At 42.9% G+C, this 22,244-nt stretch overlaps 1 long non-coding RNA gene across 2 annotated transcripts in view; it reads left to right on the top strand.

Annotated features, from left to right (window-relative positions):
- Positions 1–21,824, top strand: part of LOC139019947 (uncharacterized) — a 41,297-nt gene extending 19,473 nt beyond the window's left edge. For both annotated transcript variants that reach the window (XR_011473173.1, XR_011473174.1), the window contains exons 2-3: positions 19,051–19,154; positions 21,563–21,824. This is a non-coding gene — a long non-coding RNA (uncharacterized lncRNA). The remainder of the gene's footprint in view (positions 1–19,050; positions 19,155–21,562) is intronic.
- The last annotated feature ends 420 nt before the right edge of the window (positions 21,825–22,244 follow it).

Below are 22,244 nucleotides of genomic sequence, written 5' to 3'. Positions count from 1 at the left end.
CTCTGCGCTCCCCTATTTACACCTGCATTTACATCTCAGACTCCAATTTTAAACTCAACCTCTTCTTTTCTCTGCATCTCTTTCTCTGGTTCTATTGCTCTTCACTTATCTCTCCAGCCCCCTTGCTCTCTCTTTTTACTATGGACAGTAGCTCAGAGTTTTGATCTGCTTCACGGAGGGAGCCCCAGGTCAAAGCAGGGAAGATTAGGGTGCTGCACGGTTGTTAGGACGCTGGGCCTCAGAGTTTTCAATACTTCTGCTTCCACCTTCCTGGTTATGGGAAGGTTTCTTCTTGATTCTGGGGACTCCAGAGCCGCCAGGTCCACAGCTTGCCGTTCCAAATCACCCCCAAATTAAGTGGCTTGAAACAACATTCATTTATTTCACCTCTGAGTCTGTGATTTGGGCAGGGCTCTTCTCCCACATGGATCTTGCTGAGGTGGCTTGAAGGTGAGGGGTGACTCCACAATTGAGGGCTGGAGTCATCAGAAGCTTATTTACTCACATGTCTGGTGTTTGTTGCTGGTTCTTGGCTGGGACTTGAGCTGAGACTGTCAGCTTGAACACCTACATGTAGCTTTTTTATGTGACAGGTGTCCTCACTGCATGGTGGCTGGGTTCCAAAAGTGGATGTCACAAGAGACAAGGTGAAAGTGCATGTTATTTTTATGACTTAGTCTCAAAACCATTTAGCATCACTTCTGCCATACTCTATTGGCTGAGGCAGGTACATAGTTCTGTCCAAGTAGTGGAGTCCAAAGCGGGTGACATGGACTCCACTACCCAATGAGAGGAGGGTTCAATGTCACATTGTAGGAATAATATGTGTAGTGTGTGTATGTATGTGTGTATGTAGTGTTCTACATGCACTACACTGTAGTAATGTAGAGTACATGTATACACTCTTATAGTCCTATTGGTTTAAATTTATAGACAGAGACAGAATTTGTAATAAGGATTGTTATCACATAGGTGCTAAAGCTTGCAATTTTGCTCTAAAAATATTTTGCAGAATGGCCTCAAGATAGACCCCAATATTTCTACCTCCCTGATGTACATACCTGGATAATTTCCCTCCATTGTGTGTGTGGGGCCTGTGAACATGATGGGTGTTTGGATGACATGAGATAGATAAGGGGTTTTGCAAATGTAATTAAGGTCCCTAATCAGTTACTTTGGGTTAATCAAAAGGGAGATTACCCTTGGTGAGCCTGAAATAATCAGGTGAGTCTTTAAAGAAAGGTTCAGATCTGCCCTCCAGAGAGAGATCCTCTTGCTGCTTTGAAGAAGAAAACTGCCCTGTTGAGAGAAGACCAAGTGGCTGCAATATGAGGGTGACTTCTAGGAGCCAAGAGCAACCCCCAAACAACAGCCAGCAAGAGCATAGGAACCTCAGTTCTTCAACTGCAAGAGAATTCTCTGGCAATTTGAACTTGAACTTGGAAGAACTCCAGATGAGAACACAGGCTGGCTGACATCTTGATTTTAGCTGTGAGACCCTGAGCTGAGAACCCAGCTACCCCAGACCAACAGGAACTGCAAGATGATAAATAGGTATTGTTTCAAGCCACCACGTTAGCGGTGATGTGTTAGGCAGCCATAGAAAACTAACACAAGTCAGAACCATGAGCTACACTGGCAAGAAAACTAAACTGAGTAATTGGAGAAATATAAGGCAGATCCAGTGGCAAGACTGTGCACATGCTTTAAGACCCAGCTCAAATGTCACCTCCTTTAAGATCTCCGTGGATTCCCTTCAGCTAGAAGTAATTTCCTGCGCCTGAAACCCTATAGTTTTGTTTGTACTTCTTTGGTGGTACTTCTCATATTCTACTTGTATTTACCAGTGTACTTGTTTTGTCTCCATGAGTGGATTGTGAGGTCCTCTGGATGAAAATGTTGTCCCATGTTTTTCTGTCACCGAAGTACTTAGCACAATTCTTTGCATATCAACCAATGTTTACCGGTAATTTACTAGGTCATTTTCTCAATGATAGAACGTCAACTTTTATTTGTTGAGGCAGTTTGAGAATACATTTTGATATAAGGCAGATCAAGAGATGATCTTCATTATTATTTTAAGGGTGCTAGTTTAAAATATCAAAACTAGCTAAGCATTTGGGTCCTCATTTGCAGTCAGCGAGAAAATCTCTGTCATTTGAGATTATGAAATTAATCCTATGCGTGTTTATCCAATAGATTCTGGTTCCCAGACTCTGAAACTCTCTGCCAAGACAGAATCACAGATCTGAGTGATCTTTATTCTTACCCTTAAAACGAAGAAAAGCATTTCCTAAACCACTTGGACAAGTTGCCCTGTAGCTATTACCTCTAGAAGCAGGACCATTACGTTTACAAAGGTAGGTTTGACATTTCTTCTTGGAGTACTAAATCCAAGTCTACTTAGAGCAGCGGTTCTCAACCTGTGGGTCGAGACCCCTTTGGGGGTCGAACGACCCTTTCACAGGGGTCGCCTAAGACCATCGGACAACACATATATAATTACATATTGTTTTTGTGATTAATCACTATGCTTTAATTATGTTCAATTTGTAACAATGAAATTGGGGGTCACCCCAACATGAGGAACTGTATTAAAGGGTCACGGCATTAGGAAGGTTGAGAACCACTGACTTAGAGAGACAAGTAGCTTTTAGCTCCTCTTTTGAATTTAGTTTTGGAACACTGAACATAGAAGAAGCAGAAAGGCCACAGAACAGAACATAGACATGCTTTTAGGATGGTAATACTTTTGTAACTAAAGAAGCCAGCAACTCCTGGAGGCTGGTTGGTTTGAGCCCCAGGAGACCCCTCATGTCTCGGGGAACCCCACACAGAATTGTGCCTGAGGACCTGCACACCATAGGAAACCGTTTCTGCAAGCTCAATTATTAATAACAAAAAGCATTGCCATTAATAATCTTCCTTATAGATCTTATAAAAATAAAATGAACTGGAGGGCCATGAGGAGTTCTTCGGGGGACCTGGTTATTAGTCAGGTCCATGATTATGTGCTTTAGGGGAGCACCAACTGATTACTCCGGGCTCAAGAACCTCTTTCGAGGACTTCCTGGTCTGGACCTCATATAAATAGTGAGTAGGAACATTTATATTATTTCTGAGAATTTTCAGAGTTTCATATACATTATCTCACTTTACCTGGGGGTTAGGTAAAGACTGCCCTCTCCTAATTTGGGCTGCTAGAGGCCGGTGAAGTTCAGGGGCCATAATTGTTAAGGCCTCAAATGGCACCCACTTTGTCTGTGTGTCCTGTTCTGGTTGTCATTCTCATGTGGCCCCAGACTTCTGGAGCCAACAGATCAGATCACCAGTCGTTAGCGTCAAGATGGTATTAAAGGCCTGAGTCAGAAATTAATCACACCAGCAATATTCTCTGGCTCGCCCTGTGATTATCCCCATGGCCAATGACGAAACTGGATGTGACAGGTCCAAATTTTACATTTCATATGGAGGACAAATAAACATTTGTGAAATCTCGTGGGAATCATTTTCAAAAAATCCTGGTATGTGACCTGTGGTCTATTTGCTGTTTAGACTCTAGACAATTCTTGGGGTTCACTGGGTATTTATCCTTATAATCTGGAGGGAGATGGGACTAAGGTAAGAGGCTAAGAAGTGAGCTGGTATCTGGCACTCCCTCTCCCTGTTTTACTGGGAGGTGGTGGGGGGACTAAGTGGAAGGAGGGATTGTAGGATTTGAGGAGTAAGAAGGCCGGGGTGAGTTAGGCTGATTCATCTCTGCCTTAGCTTCACTTGGAGAGGTTTTTAAAAACACCGATTTCTAGACCCAGCTGTAACGAAACCATCTCTGGGGATTGGGCCCTGTAATCTGCATTTCAAACCACCAGGTAATTTTGATGCGCTTATTGGTTTGCAAGCTGCTGGAATAACAACAAACTAAAAGCATCTGTGTAAAGAGCCCTGGACTAGGAGTCAGGGCCCTGTATTTAAATTCTGCCACCAGCTTGCTGTATGATCTTGTGAAAATAGTTTTTGCCCTCTGGATCTCAGTTTCCTCATCTATAAAATGAATAGTGGACCCAAGAAATGCACCAGCACCCACATTATAATTCAAAGGCTGTCTATGACACAAATTTCTCATGCCACTTAGGGATTCTGTGAAGATCTCTTTGTAGGTGAAGGGAGGAAAGGCGGTGAGGAAGAGAGGCATGAGTGTGAGAGGCAGGTGGGGAAAGAATCCCAAGCAAGTAGCCTCTCCTTCAAGGTGGGTCCTGGTTTGTGGAGGGGTCTTCTTTAAGAAAAAGGATGTAAAATTGCCATTCAAATTAAATATAAAAGTGAATATTGAGAGTGATAAATCACAAACTACCTCTTTTATGAAAAATATCATAAATACAGAATCCAGAAAAATAACATAATATTTTTATTAATTTGTTTCCTGACACACCTTTATACTACTTCCCCCCCCCCCCCCATAGCTTTGCTCTGCATACACTGATTTTCTCTTCATGTGATAATTTTGTACTATAATTTTCTTTGCAGAGAATAGAAAGCCAGTAATTCAGTAATTCCTCTAATGTGTTTAAAACTTGTTTTTCTAAGCTGTTGATAATTCAGTAAAGTTTCTTTCTACTTCACAACTCATTATTAGTAATGTATGTATTTTTAGAATTGTAGTCAAGTCTGGGGAAACCGTAATTGAGTTTCTTTAATACCAAAGCTGTGAGAGTTGGAAGAATCTTTCCCTACATTAGCTTTTGGCTTTAAAATTCTATTCCTGGTGTGTGTATTTCTCTCCACCACCTGACTAGTTCTGGTGCTGGGAGCCCAGATCACATTCATAGCACAACAACCCCTCTGTGCCTTCAATCAGGACACTGGGTGAGCTGGCAGAATGGGCTGTTGAAGCCATTCCTACATTGGGGTGGCTGACTATCACTGAACTGCACATGGAAATGGCCACAAATATTCCCTTAAGCCCACATCAAATGTATCCCCAACTTGAATTCTCCTTAGCCAGATTCCCCAATGCCCACGACCACTCCAGGGCTGCCTGACCTGGGAGATGCATGATAGAGGAGGAGGGAAAGTGGAGAGAGGCTGTCATCTTAAACTATAACTGTTAGAAATACAGTTGGCTCTCAAACAACATGGGGGTTAGAGGTATCAACCCGCACAGTCGAAAATCTGCATATAACTTTTGACTCCCCCAAAACTTAACTACTAATAGCCTATTGTTGACCGGAAGCTTTCCAATAATATAAACAATTGATTAACACATAATTTGTAAGTTATGCATATTGTATACTGTATTCTTAAAGTAAGCTAGAGAAAAGAAAATGTTATTAAGAAAATCATAAAAAAGAGAAAATACTTTTACAGTATTGCATTGGTTATCGATACTGTAAGTTTACATCATCTTATTTACAAGATGAATTGTTTGTCAGTACTTACATCAGTATTGTTTATATGATACGAAACACTGTAGATGCTATGTGTATTACTAATACTAAACATGAAAAATGAAAAGATAATATGTAAAAAATTTGTATTTATTTACAGGTATACTGATCCATGCATTGATAATAAAGGAGCAGCAATATGATTGTGTTATGGTAGCCCACTGTAGTTGGTGAAATTGCTTCATGGTAGCCTAGCTTATACACTAATAAATGAACCATTGTAAAATTTTTATGGCACACAATATTACAGTTATATTCATAATACAGTATTGGAAACTTTTTTTTAATCACATGCCTGTGATAGTAGGCTAATATTCAGTTCCTTCAATAATGAGAGAGAGGCATACTTTATAGTAATGTAATTCTTTAAAAGCAAAGTTATAAAACAAAGTTAAAAAACTAACACATTTTATATTAAACTAGAGGCCTGGTACACAAAATTCCTCTGATGGGGGGTCCCTCAGCCTGGCCTGCATCCTCTCACAATCCGGGACCCCTCAGGGGATGTCAGGCCTAAACCGGCAGTCAGACATCCTCTCAAATCTGGGACGCTGCATGCACCAGTGACCATACTTTTCATACAGGTGAAAGGCATATTGCTGTTGTATGGGCAGCTACATTTTTCTGCCCTGATTATAAAAAGCAGTACATAACATGATCCTTTTGAGGCAGTAGTACCATTTTCCACATCTTATGGGTGGAAAAACTGAAGCAGAGAGAAGTTAAGTAATTGGCTTTGTCACAGTTATAAGTGTCAGAATCAGGGCTGACCACAAAATGTGCAAACCAGAGTCCATGCATGTCATCGCTGCATCATCCTGTTTTTTCAGTGTTAGAGTAGCCTTGCCAGGTTTTAATTTTTAAATCTAAGAGACTGTTTCCAATATATAGGGTAGGGTCCCTAGGCCTAGCTGGCGATAAGGGCCATCTGTGGGGTGACCAGCGGGCAGGACAATCAGGTGGCCCCCACTGGCACCCACCTTGGCTGGCAGCCTGGCGCCACTCACTGGCCAGCCCCACCCCTTGATTGCCGCTGCTGGTTGCCTCACTCTAGCGGGGGGCAGGGTGTGTCATAGCGACTGGTTGTTCCACCGTTCAGTCGATTTGCATATTATGGTTTTATTATATAGGACTAGAGGCCCAGTGCATGAAATTTGTGCATGGATAGGGTCCCTAGTGACTGCCAATTGCTGGTCAGGGCCTCCCTCCCCCCGCTGCTGGCTGCTGGCTGGAGCCTTCCATCATTCCGCGCCGCACCCTGGTAGTCAGCATACGTCATAGTGAGCAATTGAGCTCCGGGTTGGTCAAACTCCCGAGGGGACACTTTGTATATTAGGCTTTTATATAGAGAGATATCTCTCACCTTATACCTATATAAGGATAGGCTACCCACTTTTATATAAGTTTTACACACGGTGATGAAATGATGATGATACATGATGAATTCTTACTCAATGATGATGATGATAACAAACACATCTTATACATTTCTTGCCAATAATTATTAGATTTTTACACAAAGACACACACATACACAACAGACATTAACTGTGCGGCATGGTGATTATTTACTGTTCATTAAGTGGAAGTGGATCATCATAAAGGTCTCCATTCTCATCATCTTCACATTGAGTAAGCTGAGGAAGAGAGGGTTGGTCTTGCTCTCTCAGGGGTAGCAGAGGCCAAAGAGGTGGAGGAGGGGAACAGGGAGGCAGGAGAGGCAGGCACACTTGGTACAATTTTAAAAACACCCATCATAATTTCTGTCTGATTTTTTTTTTTGCTTTTCATCTCTCTAAAAGTGGTTCTAAATGGTACCAATTCTTCCACCATTGGTTTAGTTTCAGTGCTGATATAGAAGGGTCCATGTCATAAAAGAAGTTAAAAGCAGTCTTGAATAACCGAAACCCTTCTGCCAGATTGTTCAATCAACATCAACTTGTTTTCTGGCACTGCTTCTTCTAGAATAGATCTTCCTCCTCATTGTTTGGCCCTGGTTTGGGAGCACTCATCACCATCAAGTTGTCTTCTGTAAAGTCCTTTGGCATGGTGTCTATTAGCTCTTGAATTTCTCCAAGATCCATGTCTTGCAACCATTCGTCTTCCCACTTTTATTATCATTTTTTTTTGCCGTATTCACAATCCCTTTCATGACTTCCTTGATTGTCTCTGTCATTAATCCTGTGAAGTCATACACAACATCTGCATATAGTTTCCTCCAGCAGAAATTTATTGTTTCAGGCTTGATGGCTTTTATAGTTTTTTTCAATAACAATGATGGCATCTATAATGATGTAATCCTTTCAGACTTTGATGGTGTTCTCTCTATTGGGGTTCTCTTTCATAGTCTTGACATTTTTTCCCCATAGAATACTATGTGGAATTAGCCTTGAGGGTCCTCATGACCCCCTGAATTAGAGACATTGTGTTTGGGAGCAAGTAGACTACTTCGATGTCTTTGGTGTTGAACTCATGGGGTTCTGGTTGCCGGGGCATTGTCTAATATCAAAAGAACTTTAAAGGCAGTCTCTTAACTGGCAAGGTACTTCCTGAGTTCTGGGATAAATCATCAGTGGAACCAATCCAGCAAAAGCGTTCTCACTGTCCAGGCTTTCTTGTTGTACAACCAAAAGACTGGCAGCTGGCATTTATCTCTCCCCTTCTATGCTCAGAGGTTAGGTAGCAGCTTTATAGATGAGAGCCATTCTGATCATAAGCCTCACTGCATTTGAGCAAAACAGTAGAGTTAGCCTATCCCTTCCTGCCTTAAATCCTGGTGTTTGCTTCTCTTCTGTACTAATTAGTGTCCTTTGTGGTATTTTTTCCTCAGAATAGGGAACTTTTGTCTGCATTAAAAACTTGTTCAGGAAAATATCCATTCTTTTCAATGATTTTCTTTTTCTTTTTCTTTTTATAAATATATTTTTTATTGATTTTAGTGAGGAAGGGAGAGGGAGAGAGAGATAGAAATATCAATGATGAGAGAGAATCATTGATTGGCTGCCTCCTGCACACCCCCATTGGGGATGAGCCCACAACCCAGGCATGTACCCTTGACTGGAATCGAACTGGGGACCCTTCAGTCTGCAGGCTGACGCTCTATCCACTGAGCCAAACCAGCTAGGGCTGCAGTGATTTTTTTTTTTTTAATGGTGTCTGGGAACTTGTCTGTTGCCTCTTGGTCAGCAGAAGCTGCTTATCTTGATATTTTTTTAAAGCAAAATCTCTTTCTAAAAGTATTCAACCATCTTTTGCTGGCATTAAATTCTCCAGCTTTTTGATCCTTTACCTTCCTTCTGCTTTGTCATATAATGACTTTGCTTTTTCGCAAACCATATTGGGGTCTATAGACATGCCTTTCTTATGGGAATCCTGCACCAACATAAAAGCTGCATTTTCAATATGCAGAAAAAAAGGAATTTAGCAACAAGTGCAAGATTGTCATGCCTGCTGGCGTAGCTGCAGCGACGGCTTCACAAATTTCCTTTTCTTTTTTACAATGGTCCTTATCATGGATTCATTTACCTTGGAATGGCTGGCAACTTCTCCCGCAGGCCTCAATCTTTGGTACATAGCAAGCAATTCAACTTTTTCTTGTCATGTCATGACTTTTCTTTGCTTCTCGGGAGCCCTTCCAGCATAACCAGTGGCACTTAGTATGGGTCTCATGGTGTCATTCGAGGTTTACGGTATTAAACTAACCGCAATGAGAAGTACATGAGACCCACAAGAGATCACTTTTTACCATGATAGGCAACTTGCTGGAGAGACAAACTGCTCACGTGGAGATGATTAGCTTCACATGACATTTTAAGTGGCTACTCGCAACACTTGAGCTCATAGCAATAGCAACAGGGGGTGGCGATGAAAGCATTACAGTAGTAGAGTCTGTGCTACAGTTAATTTTATGCAGCTTTGATTTAATGCTGCATCTTTACTTTGGTTTATATTTCTCTTGACTGAAAATGGAGCCGTGTATGACCTGTAAGTGTTTTTGTCTGTAAGTTTTGATAAATTTTAACTTTTTATAATAGATTTGTGACTATTTTATAGGAGTAAATGATAAAATAGACTAATGTCTACATATATTTTGTGCATTCATGGTATACCTAACTTTTTCTTAAATTTTCAATATTTCTTGGCTATATGGTTTGCCTGTGAGTTTTTCCAAATTGTTGATTGAAAATAATCCATGTAGAGAGGGGTGGTGAGGGGTAGTGGAGGAGGGTATTGGGGGGATAAATGGTGATGGAGAGAGACTTGACTTGCAGTGGTGAACACACAATACAGTGTACAGATGATGTGTTGTGGAATTATGCACCTGAAACCTGTATAATTTTGTTAACCAATGTCAACCCAATAAATTCAAGAAAAAGGAAAAAAACATTCCATGTATAAGTGGATCCACACAGTTCAAATCCATGTTGTTGAAGGGTAAACTGCATATACATTATATTTATATATGTACTAGAGGCCTGATGCACGAAATTTGTGTAAGAGTAGGCCTTCCTTCCCCTGGCTGCTGGCACCAGCTTCCCTCTGACACTTGGGACCCGGGCTCCCCTCGCAGAGGGAGGCCCCTCCCACCCGCCACAGCCTGCCAGTTGGTGGCCTGGACCTCTCTCTTTGAGGCGATCATGGAACCCTCCTTTTGACAGCCCCACCAGCCGGTGGCCTGGGCCTCCCTCTCCGGGGTGATCGTGGGGCAATGGCCGGGACCCCGACCATCTGCCTTGGCTGGCCTGGCGCCAGTGGGTGTCAGAACGTAGTCGTTCCGAAGGTCGTTTGGTCTAATTAGCATATTATGCTTTTATTATTATAGATATTTTATTATATATAATGTATGTTGTATAATATATGTTACAGGTAGACTTAGTGACTTGTACATAATATATATATATATATATATATATATCCACTACATATTATATATTATATATTGAATAATATATATCATACTATATACATATACTGTATACACACATACATATTGTCAATTTTACAAAGCTATATCGAGAGCCATGGAGGCCAGTGCAAGGAGAGTCCCTGGATCTTAAAGCTTCATGGGCTTTACAGTGGATCAGCTCTGCCCTGATGCCGGGACAGAGTCCAGGGTCGATTGTGGGAATCATGGGCCTGAGATTATTCCCCTGAGGGTGCTGAGTGTTTTGAAAGGTTTGGGAACCTACCTTTATGGTGAAGTGCTATGACCATGGCAGTGGGCAGGTGTGGGCTTCATCTGTAGTCTTTCCCTCTCTTCTGTTCTCTTCCAAATTCACTTTTCAAGAACCCTGCTTATTGATTTGCTAGAGCACCATTTGGAAGAAAGAGAAAAAAACCTACTGAATGCTAATTGTGTTTTTCTCGTTATATTTCTGTGAAGAGAATCATCATTCTCCTGGGCAATGTGCCGGCTTCTGTTGGCTAGGGGAGCGGGAATAGAGGAAGAAGAGCATATAAACCTCGGTTTACATAGGTGAAATGTATACATATGTGTTTAAAGTGTGTATATATTTAGATATTTTAAGTGATTGATATTTATATGTAGATACAATGTGTTAGAATATAAATGTATATTTGTTTGTGCGTGAGTTTATGTCTAAGATCGAATTAGTCATACCCAGCTATAAAAACCTTCCACAGCTCCTTCTTGCTTTATTATAGGATAAAGGCCAAACTCTCCTTGGCACAGCCTCCACACACTCTGGCCTCTCCACCCTTCATCCCAGCTCCCTCCAATCAGGCCACCTCCCCACCCCCTTCCTCAGGCTCAGACCCTGGGAACCACTCGCAGGCCCTGCGGTGAACCTTGCTCTTTCCCACCTCTCAGCCTTGTACAGGCTGCACACTATGACTACAGAACTCCCCCATCCCCCTTCTACCAGGTGTCTGCCTTGGAAACTTCTATTCACTCATCTTGAATAAGCTCATGTCCCTTCTGAGCTAAACCCTGTGTGATCCCAGCACTTAGCACAGTGCAACCGGCACTCAATGAACTTTCAAGGGCGCCCCACAGTGAAGTCAGAAGTGCCCTCCGGTCTGCCCCAGACCACTGAGCACACTGGTCTCTCCGGAGAGCAGTTCTCAGGTGTGTGCTGTTCCAGGTGACGCCTGTCTCTCCCACTACAACCCTGAGGGCAGGACCTATACCTCTCCTCATTCCCAGTGCCCTGCACAGGGTCTGGCACCTGCCTGCTACCCAGTGTAAGTTTTTGAATGAATGAATAACTGTGTATTTATAGATCACTATCCGTGTGACAGATAAGCTGGAAGCAGAGAAACTGAAAGCAAAATGTTGGAGGCATTGCCCAAGAACAATAATCAGGAGCAGGGAACAAGCGCCACCCCCCCCCCCCCGCCCCCCCCTGCCCCGGCTGACTAGTTCACTGTGGGAAGCAGAATTTGATTTGCAGAGACATGGACATCAATTCAGCTTTTCAGGAAGGCAGTGGCTGTTTCTTTTTGGGTCTCCCTCACTGTCATTATCGGTGGCCTGAGGCTATAATAGTGTCACAGATCCTACAAAAACCAGAATAGCAGCACCAGGCAAGTAGGCCAAGGGCCCCTCCCTGCGCCTGAGGGCGGCCCTCTGACCGCCAGCTGCTCCAAACACATCAGCAGAGAGGTCTACTGCTGTGGGCCGGGGCCACCGCTCTGAAGCTTCAGATGGCTCACCCCCTTCCACACACGTGTTGGGAGAAATCCAAAGCCACATTTCCAATGTCTCGCTCCCATTAGCCATCGAATTCTTGTCTGTTTTTCTGACCTTCCTGATTCCAGATCCGGGCTTCAGGCCTGGTGAGCCCTAGATGCACCTGGGCCAAGCTATTGTCATTTTCTGGAACTGAGAAGCCTTTTAATTACTCTCTTTATTATCATATTTTGAATGACTTCCTAGTCCTTCTTTCCTTGTATTAAATTCCTAACATCCATCGGTACATAGGATTCACGAGGACACAGTACTGTGAAGAGTAGCTAGTACGTCGTAGTTACCTTGTTGAATAGAAGATGAATGAATGATGGAGGTATGAATGAATGAACACCTTCTGCTCAAGGAGTAGTGTATTAGAACTAAATGAATGGAAGCTGTAGACACTCCTTTGGTTGCTTTATCAATGAGGATATCTCCCTGTAATCTGGGATGGCTTAAGTCTGGCCCTGTTGCAGTCAGGTCCTAGGGCAGTGATGGCGAACCTATGACACATGTGTCAGAGGTGACACGCGAACTCATTTTTTTGGTTGATTTTTCTTCGTTAAATGGCATTTAAATATATAAAATAAATATCAAAAATATAAGTCTTTGTTTTACTATGGTTGCAAATATCAAAAAATTTCTATATGTGACACGGCACCAGAGTTAAGTTAGGGTTTTTCAAAATGCTGACATGCCGACCTCAAAAGGTTCGACATCACTGGGCTAGGGCTACAGGAGCTGGTCTAATTATTCTGGCCTAAGGGTTCTAGGACATTGAGGCAGGGAGAGAAGGTAATGGAAGGAGCTGAGGGCAGAGGTGGCTGAAAGGCCTTTTGGAAGTCTCATTGATTGCCCAGTGAAATTTCCTCTGGAAGCTTCCCCCGCATTGGCCCAAAGCGTGCGCCTGCCCACCCCACAGAGGAAGTTGGCTGTGGTTACACTGTCTGGCTGCGAAGTCAGGAGCAGTGAGGGAGGAGGGCTACTCCATGGGGCAAGGGGTTTAGAGAGGGGGGATCGGAGGCCAAGGAGCCAGGGCTGCATGTGGCATCCGGTTTTAAACAACTCTGCTTAGAAATAGAAGAGAATCTCTCAGGAAAGTGGGAGGACTCTGGCAGGCCTCCCAGGGCTGAGGCACGTCAAGTTCCTGCCAACTTGTGACGGAAGTGGGAGATTTGTGGGAAGGGAGGAGGGACAAGGGCATCAAGGGAGTGGACACAACCCAGAAGCATTTTTCTTGGTTAAAAACCCTGCTCTGAAGTAAACATGTTTCTGAGTATCAGGATGGTTTTTATTCCCCCAGGCTGTTGTGCACATGGTCTACTTCCTATGAGTGCAATTATTCCCAGGTGCGTGTGTCTGTTCTCAGAGAAGGAATATTAGAAGCTATTTGTGGTCTCTGCCTGAGAATGCTTTGAATAATGGAAAGTAAAAATAAGCTCTACCTCTTTGTGTTTCTGAGGCAAGAACAGGCCTTCTAGATTCTTTCTTCCAAGACAGGGAGGGAAAAAAAGTGGGAAACATTTTTTTCTCCATGGAAGCTCCTTTTCAGCCCAGTAGAGCCAGAAGACCCCTTTCTACTCTGAAATATTATTGAGGACTTCAAATAACTTTTGTTTAGGTGAGTTATATTTACCATAGTAGAACTTAAAACAAAGAACTTAAAAAATTATTAATTCATTTAAAAGCAACAATACATACTAACATAAATAATATGTTTATGAAAAAAATAGCTATATTTTCCAAAGCAAAACAGCTTAGTGGGAAGGGTGGCATCATTTCATAGTTTTGCAAATCTGGCTTCATAGAAGACAACAGGATTCTCATACCTGCTTCTGTACCAGCGTCTTGTGACAGCGCATGTCATGTACCTGCTGGAAAACTCCACCGTTCACTCTGGAGAGAAAAAGGCAAATAGCATCTTAGTATTATTACAAAAATAGTTTTGGCTCAACAGAGTCCCCTGAGAGGGTCTCAGAGGCGCCCAGATGTCCTCAGACCACACTTTGGGAACTGCTATTCCAGAGAAGACTTCATGCGTCTTTCCCAACAGATGTGTACAAACATGTCCACAGTGGTATTATTTATAACCAAGAAAACTCCGACTCAAATGTTTATAAATAGTAGAACAGATAAATTGTGGTATACTCACAGTTATCAATATTTGCTTAATTATTATATAAAAATAATAAAATGTGATTTCATATTTATAGAGTTCAAAAACACATTAAATATATTATTTAGGGGTAGAAATATGTGGTAAAACCTTAAAGAAGAGCAAGGAGAGTGGTGTCCCTAGGGGAGAGGGGAAGAAGAACATTGCTGAGGGGTAGACATGAAGAGGCAGAGAGAGTTGTTTCAGTTATGACGGGCTAGTTATGCTCCAGCAACAAGCAACACCTGAGGTCACAATGGCTCAAATACAGCAAAGGTGTTCTGTGGGCAAGCTGATAGGGCCTCCGTCAGATGGTATGTCTCTAGTAGGTGTGCGAGGGGAGGGAACATGGCAAATCATGCACTGGTTCTTAAAGGCCACCCAGAAGCAGCACTTTTTTGCTTCTGCTTACCCCATTCTATTTGCCAGAGCAAGTCACATGGCCATGTGTAACTTCAAGGGAGTGAGGGAGTACAACCTGATCATGTCCGTAGAAGGATAGAAGGAGGGAAACTAACTAGGGTCATTTGATATTGTTCTACTTCCTAAGTTGAGTGGTGGGTTCACAGGTATTTGCTTAATTATTACATACTATATATTTATAGATAAATAAATCTTTTTTAAAAAAATATATTTTATTGATTTTTTACAGAGGAAGGGAGAGAGATAGAGTTAGAAACATCGATGAGAGAGAAACATCCATCAGCTACCTCCTGCACACCTCCTACTGGGGATGTGCCCACAACCAAGGTACATGCCCTTGACCAGAATCGAACCTGGGACCTTTTAGTCCGCAGGCCGACGCTCTATCCACTGAGCCAAACAGGTTACGGCTAGATAAATAAATCTTATTGTATGCTTATTAAATACTAGAGGCCCAATGCACGAAATTCGTGCAAGGGGCTTGGCCCTTGCAGCCCTGGCTTCGTTCGGAAAGTGTTCTGGAAGGTCGTTTGGCTGTCCAGTCTAATTAGCATATTATGCTTTTATTATTATAGATTATCTATGTGTGTACCTTATTTAAATATATATATTAGGTATAAATTATTGGATCGAAAGAAAGAAAAGAAAGGGGAAAAAGAATAGGCCCTTAAATATGCTGAACTAATTCATGTATTTGTATTTTAAAAAATGTAGTGGCCAAGAGAGAAAAAGGTGAGAGCTGAACTGAGAAACATTTGGAATTCTTTGAGCAGCGGTCTTTAAACTGGGATAAGCACATTCCCAGGATCCATGAAGAGACTCTAAAGGGTTGCAATGCAGATAATACTAAAGAAATCAATTTCTAGATGCTCACAGCCAGATGTCCTCTTTCCTAAAACCAGTCTCCCTGGATTGCTCCCCTGAGTGGGCTGTTCTCCTTTCCTTTTTAATAAATGTCCTTGCCCTAACCAGTTTGGCTCAGTGGATAGAGCATCGGCCTGCAGACTGAAGGGTCCCGCGTTCGATTCTGGTCAAGGGCAGGTACCTTGGTTGCGGGCACATCCCCAGTAGGAGGTGTGCAGGAGGTAGCTGATGGATGTTTCTCTCTCATCGATGTTTCTAACTCTCTATCCCTCTCCCTTCCTCTCTGTAAAAAATCAATAAAATATATTTAAAAAAATAAATAAAAATAAATGTCCTTTTCCTGTGTTTTTCAGAAGAAAGATGTGGCCCATTCTGTCTTCTTATTATTTGTAAAAATCTCTGGACTCCATCGGGAGAGTTCAGAGTTCTTGGTTCTAGTCAAGAAAGTAAATTACTCTAAAGATTGGATTACAGATCCTTTTGCAAGTCAGATAGTATCTCATCATTTTAGCAAAGGTGCAGGAGAAACTAATGAACTTTTAATATCTGATGATAAATCACTAATAACCTTGTCATCATGTATAACTTTTGTTCAAAGATTCAAATAATATCACTACAATAAACCCCCTTCATTTTGAGCAAGTTTTCTTAGCACATATTTTTTAAAAGTGAAAATTAAAGGTAGAATTGGTGCTGAACTTAGAGAAAGTAATAGCCATACATACATACAAAAAAAAAAAAAAAAAAGGACCAATCATATAATTAGGAAAGGCATTTCCAAGAAAATGTTAATTTTTGGATTATCATCTTATCAAATTGTTCAATAAATGTGCTGATATATCTATGTTATTTTGATGAATTGTGTGTTACTATTAATTGTAATAACAACTAGTTCCAGACGAAAATCTTGTCACACTATAAACTCGTGCTGTTAATAGGACTTTATGCAATGATGGACGTGTTTTCTATTTGTCTGTCAATATGGTCCATAAGCCACATGTGGCCATTAAGAACTTGAAATGTGGCTAGCATGAAAGAGGAATTGAATTTTAAATTTTATTTAATGCAAAATTTTAAATACTCACATGTGTCCAGTGGCTACAGTATTAGCATAGCTTTAGAACTTTATGGCCACAGAAATGGAAGGAAAATTGAATGTGTATGCACTTTTTAAAAACTATATTTTTATTGATTTCAGCGATGAGAGAGAATCATTGATTGGGGATCAAGCCCAAAATCCGGACATGTGCTCTGACGGGGAATCTAACCATGACCTCCTGGTTCACAGGTGTGATGCTCAACCACTGAGCCACAGTGTCCAGGCTGATGTATATACACTTTTAAAAGAACTATGATAAAATAATTAATAAAAGATTTGCATCATAAATTATATTATTTTAAGATAAAGATATAGAGGAGGAAAAATGAAAATTCAAAGAGAAAAAGGAATAATGTGATATTTCCAATTGTTAAAGAACAGCACATTCATTGTATTTTTTAAAGGATGATGGAGGATATCAATTGCTATAACACTTGAATTCTATGTTTAAACTGTTCACATATTTTAAAGTTACAATGACATTTAGTCTCTAACAGCTGTTTAGACTTAAGATGAAAAATATAAACTTAAGATGAAAATTTTTAGATATCAATACAAAAATGTTTGAGGGGAGTGCATAATATTTCAAACGTTTTTTGAGGGTAATGCAAGCAAAATGCTTGAAAACCCCTGAATTTTATGGCATCCACTGTTCCTTTCAATCTTTAGATTTTGTGGATATGGTCTAAGAGGCCACTCTAGTGAGTGGACACTAAATATCATGGGGGAGTATCCTCAAATGTAAAGGTTTACTTACGAAATTTTAACAAAAACAAAATCCAAACAAACTACACTCCACTCCACTCGGTCTTTCTCTCTCTCTGTCTCTCTCTCTCTCTCTCTCTCTCACACACACACACACACAGAGCCCTCCAACAGACCCTCTGTCCCATTCTACACTGGTGATTCTAGTAAAGGTGGTTCATAAACCACTTTTTTGAGAAACATGAGCTTCGTTAGTAATGTCCGGTGGTCTGGCCAGTGAGAAATCTCTGGACATCAGGGTAGCCTCAAAGAAGATCGTTAAAGATAAAAAATTCCATATGAAATTGTTTGCATTGCCACAGTGTAAATCCCCTTGGCCTGAGCAGCCGGGGCAGTCTGCGGCACACACAAAGGTCTTACATGGGAGTTTGGTTTTGATGGAATTCAAGATAAGGCCCTGAGTTCCACATCTGAGTGCAGACCCGGGACAGCACACACAGATGGCAAAGGGACTCAAACTGAAAGAATCCAATGGCAGCGGACACCAGGAGCCAGGGGTGAGCCCAAGAACATGAGTCCACTCTCACCTGCCCCGCCAGGAATATGCAGACACCTGGGCACATTAGCCCTTCCATGGAAGTGGACTTGAGTTTTGCAAGGCAGGGTGATCTCAGCTTGGGTATACTCATTCTTGCATAGCTTCCCTGTAGTGTTGCTCAACTCGTGTTTTAGGAATAGCTCTGCCCATTCCCAGTGGCAGCAAGAGGGCAGGAGGGACATTCAGGTGCTGAAGGGAATAGGAAAATACTCCTATGACCCAGTGAGCGCTTCCAATAAAGGTGAGCATTGACAGCCAGGCAGGAGGCGGGTCATCCTGACAGCAAGTGGCTAGGAGAGCACTGAGATGTTGTGGGAGCTGGGATTCCAGATTGGCAGCTCTGAGTCAGCCTCTGATTGGCAAGGGACAGGTCCCCCTTCCCTAAGGTTTTCCACTCCCCACTGGGCCCTGCTCGGGTCAGGCGGGCTGGAGGGGCGAGAGCTCAGCACTGGCCCTGGGGTCTTGGCACTGTTTCAAAGGCTGGCTTCAGATGCTTATCAGCTGGCTCTTGCACAAGGCCTGGGAGAAGATCGCATCAGAGATGTGAAAAATGCCAGGGAAGCCAAAACAACTTTCATTAAATAGGGCTCAGGCAATAGGACGGGTGCTGACACTCCACCTTGGCCTTGTGAAGGAAAATGCAAACATTCGCCCAGAGTTGGAGAAGCAAACAGGCACTGCTGGGGGCTAGCCCCAGCAGTCCAGGGGTTCCCAAAGGTGTGGATGGAGTCGGCGAAGAAAGTTTTACACAGAGACAGTGTTCAGAACTCTCTAGCTTTCCTTAGTCTCCGTGGATCTTCCCTGTGCCTGGCTGAGGCCACAGAGAAAAAGGAGAGAGATCCCAAGGCAAGCTGAGCCTTTATTTTATAGCGAGAGTAAACAAGGTAGTGGTTTCTATAGTTACACAGTTCTTGTGAGTTTCACTTGTTTTGACCATAGTTACACTTCCTGCACTTCCCTCAGCCCATTAGCTTCCCAGATAAGATCTAGAGAGCCTCATAAGGTCAAGCCTAATTATGCTAAGAGGACTGTGCCCTCTAAGCTGCGAATTGTTTATGACTTTGCCCACAGGTCAGTCTGAGGCTTAACCCTATATCAGCTCCCCACAAGGCACCTTAGAGGAAGACGGAGAATTGACTCCAAGACACGCCAAGACACAGGGAATGCAAAGAAAGGTTATGATCTGCACGTTTTCTTTTCTTTGAATGTTGTGCTGTTATCTCTGAATGCCCCAGAGCCTGGTGTGTCACATCACACAGGGAATGCCCAGGGCGAGCTACGGGGAGGTAAGAGCCAACAGCAGTGTGATGAACACTGCTGGAGAATCCTGGAGATTTTCAGCTATCATGAGGAAGAGAGAGGCAATCGTGCATTTAATAAACATTGACATTGAATCCAGGGGTAGGGTAGGGGTGGGAATCTGTAAAGATCAATCATTCTCAATCTTTACTGCAATGTAACTCACATTACCATCACCTGCATGACTCACACTTATGGGCCTTCCCACATTTTGACACAATTGTCGAATTTGTGTGCAATTCCTGGCTCCCTAGGCCTAACTCCATTGCTTCCTCTCCAGCTTAGGAGCACAGGAGGCATACACATAAGAGTATTGTCATTATAAAGTAACCTGGAATTGCTCTAATTCAGCGGTCGCCAACCTTTTAGACCTCATGGACCATTAGTGGTCCGTGGACCATCGGTTGGTGACCGCTGCTCTAATTCATTAAAACAATAAATTCTCTGCAAAATTAAGAATGAGATGAGGTTGCACCTCTTTTATCAGTTCCATTAGTTTAGCTCCAGCTTCAGTCTCTCTATTTCAAGGACAAGGAGGGCCTTCTCTCTTTCCCAAGGTCACTGTCCTGTGGTGAGCCAAAGAGGTCCAGAAGTGTTCTTATCTGGATGCTTATCTGATACATGGAGCCACCTCACAGGCATGCCTTGAGGTTAGGGAGCTCCTCAGTCACTGTCAAATGCAAGGGTCTTGGGTTGCTGCTAAAGTCAGAGGGGCTAGAGTCTGAACAACCAGCTCCCACAATTGTAGTTGCTGCCAGTTTGTAATTCCATGACTCCATTTGAGCCCCAGAGCCTGTCCTGGTTGCTCCCACCTCCTGAGGCTGGAACTCCTCTTATTGCTAATCCTGGGGTTAGTGGCAGAGCCATCAGCCCTGGTGCAGGTCCCACTGACAATTGTCTCTTGAGCACAAGATGGGACAATCCCTGCCCCCTTCAATGCTATGCTCAGCTAAGGCTGATGCCCAACTGGAGCCACAGGGAGTCGCTTCCCCTGGGCCCAAGGGTGCCGAGAAGAGCATGTGGGGACAGGTTCCCATGTCTGCCTTGGGTGACTGAGGGCCACAGTTCCCTTCTCTCTCTGCATTTCTACACCCAGTTCTTATCACTCAATGGGTGATGTGTCTTGAAGGAGATAAACTCCTTTGGGTTTCCTCAGTAACAGAGTCCTTGGAAGCCATCTCACAGCCAAGGATTCTAACTCAGTCTTTGAGAACTGCTGAACTTGAAGGTGGGCCCTTAGCGCCAACATCTCCTCAGCCCCAAACCAAGCCAAGCTCTGGAACTGTCCCTCATGCCATCCTCAGGGGACCACATTGCAGTGTTAACATCCTGTGACATCAACCATCAGCATTGGCTGCAGGTTGTGTTAGAGTTCCAGTCACTGCTGTAGCAAATTCAACCCCGATTTAAATGGTTTCACACATTGGAAGTCTACTTATCACTCACAGAAGTGCCCAGCGCCAGATTCCTAGTCAGCAAGTGGCTTTTTGTCATGTGGCTACTTCCACTGTGTGGCTGTTCCAGTCTCTGGACCTGGAAATTCTCTGCATCTAACTGGCAAATGTAGAGAAGACCCTCCTCCTCCTCCTCCTCCTCCTCCTCCTCCTCCTCCTCCTCCTCTTTCTCTTCCCCCTCTTCCTCCTCCTCCTATTCCCCCTCCTCCTCCTCTTCCTCCTCCACCACATCCTCCTCCTCCTCCTCTTTTTCTTCTTCTTCTCCTCCTCCTCCTCCCCCTCCTTTTTCTTCTCCTCCTCCTCCTCCTCTTCCTCCTCTACCTTCTTCTTTGTTGAGGTAAAATATACATAAAATTGACCATTTTAACAGCCTTTAAGTGTACAGTTCAGTGATACCAAGCACATTTACATCGTGCAACCCTCACCACCCATCCATCTCGAGAACTTTCATTTTCCCAAACTGAAACTCTCTACCCATTAAACACTAACTCCCCACCCCCTACCCAGCCCCTGGCAACCACCATTCTGCTTTCTGTCTCTTATGAATTTGGCTACTCCAGCTACCTCATATAGGTGGAATATTTGTTTTTTGCAATTGACTCATTTCACTTAGCATACTGTCTTCAAGGTTCATCCATGCTGTAGTGTGTGTGAGAATTTCATTTATTTTTAAGGTTGAATAATATTCCATTGTATGTGTAGACAATATTTTGTTTAGTCATTTATCTGTCAGTAAATGCTTGGGTTGTTTCTACCTTTTAGCTATCCACACCCTTCTCCTAATCATCTTGACCTGCAAATGACACGTCATTTCTGATCACACTCTGTAGGAGAAGCTACTGCATGACCCCACCTACATGCAAGAGGAGCCAGGAGACGGAATCCTGTCTGGACAGCCACTTCAGCCCATGGAAAGTGAAGCACAATTTGTTGGTGGACAACTAGCTCTCCCTGCCACCACCCACCTTTGAATTTCCTGTAACAGTTATTTACCATGCATGGCCCAGGAAAAATGTCTTTGCCCAGTTTCAGTTCCTAACAGGACAAAGGTTTTCAGATTTAAATGAACTATCAGTAAATGGCTATACCTAACATTTGTGTGCTCTTTGGCAGTTTTCCATGTCCTTTTCACACGGAGTAGTGGTTCAAGTTCTGATTCTGTCCCTGTGGCTTTCTCTCTGGGTGGTGTTTGTAGAGCCCTTAGAGCTCCAATAAATCCAGTAAACAGTAATTATTAATCTTCACAGCAACACAAGGTCTGCATATTTTCTCATTTGTACAGATGAGGATATTGAACCTCAGAAAGATGAATTAACTTGTTCAAAGTTACCCTGATCATAAATGGTGACTCCATCTCTGTATCTACTCCCCTCTCCTAGGGAGCTATCATCACGGTTTTGCAAAGGAACTTTGATGCCCTTCAAAAGACACTTTGAGCCCCCAACCAAACTCTGCCCCTTGAATGTCCTCCTTGTATGAGAACTGGGGGGCTGTCCTCTCCAGGGACCGAGC

This window comes from Myotis yumanensis, unplaced genomic scaffold (assembly GCF_028538775.1).
Source record: "Myotis yumanensis isolate MYYU_CA2020_CCGP unplaced genomic scaffold, mMyoYum1.0.hap1 SCAF_11, whole genome shotgun sequence".
Classification (NCBI taxonomy): Eukaryota; Metazoa; Chordata; class Mammalia; order Chiroptera; family Vespertilionidae; genus Myotis; species Myotis yumanensis.
The sequence above is the reverse complement of the archived record's forward strand: the minus strand, read 5'-3'. Positions and strand labels throughout refer to the sequence as shown.